We start from the raw sequence: 936 nt of genomic DNA, 5'->3' as shown, positions 1-936 counted from the left end.
GTGTGTGTGTGTGTGTATTGGAGCAAGTGCATACTGCCAATATCCAGGTCCTCTAGGAGACTGACCATTCATTTCTATGGATGTATCAGTAGCCAGTTTTCCATTTTCATTAATTATTAGATTGTCTAGGTTGTTTCTTGAGTTTGTATTTGTTTATGGATGACCATATTTTCTTCTCTGTTTAGCGAAGACATAATTCTTGCTAGGATTTTCCTGTGACTGGCACCATAGAAGGACAAATGTTCAAGAAAACAGTCAAAACTGATCCCACTGAGTGTACAGAACCTAGTGGACCATTCTAAACCTCAAGGCAATAGAGGCTGTCATTGGGGTAATACATACAATGCCTTTCAGTGTTTTGCACAATGGAGGTCTGGAGCCTGAGGCAATATATCCTTATGAACAAAAAGTAAGTGGAATTCCTAAGTTATCATTTTAGCTCAGCTTGTAGTGAGAGGCAATTGTAGAGATAATACACTATCAGGGTTAGTGTATTATTCAGAGCTCAGATTACATGGTAGAATATCTTTATACACTATAAATGTTGCCATGTATTGTTTGCTTAAAATTTTGGTGACATGATATCAGTATAGCCTTTTTTCCTATTGTGTACATGGGGAATACAGAAACAGTTGTACAGATACTTCTGAATTCTGTGGCACACAATTTTCTCATAATTAGGAAGACATATTGGTAGGTATTGAAGATAAAAAAATGTACTTTTAGTTCCTAATCATCCAGTGATATTTTATTTCCTGGGATTGTTTTTTAGATCCTTACTTGAGTGTGTTCATTTGCAAAGTGCAGAGTGCTTCCAGAGTGCTGACTCTTGCTTCCAGGTAGTAGGTGGAAGTAACTGACTGTCTACTTCTTTATCTTTTAAAGGAAGGACCGTGCAGGTATAATCCTAAGAATTCAGCTGCGAAAATCATAGGA

The 936-nt window shown here is 37.1% G+C and overlaps 1 pseudogene; it reads left to right on the top strand.

The window, feature by feature from the left end:
* LOC116081534 overlaps positions 1–936 on the top strand; it is an 18,438-nt pseudogene that overhangs the window by 9,016 nt on the left and 8,486 nt on the right.

Source organism: Mastomys coucha, unplaced genomic scaffold (genome assembly GCF_008632895.1).
Source record: "Mastomys coucha isolate ucsf_1 unplaced genomic scaffold, UCSF_Mcou_1 pScaffold7, whole genome shotgun sequence".
Classification (NCBI taxonomy): domain Eukaryota; kingdom Metazoa; phylum Chordata; class Mammalia; order Rodentia; family Muridae; genus Mastomys; species Mastomys coucha.
Note: the sequence above shows the minus strand (reverse complement) of the source record. Positions and strands in the feature narration are given on the sequence as shown.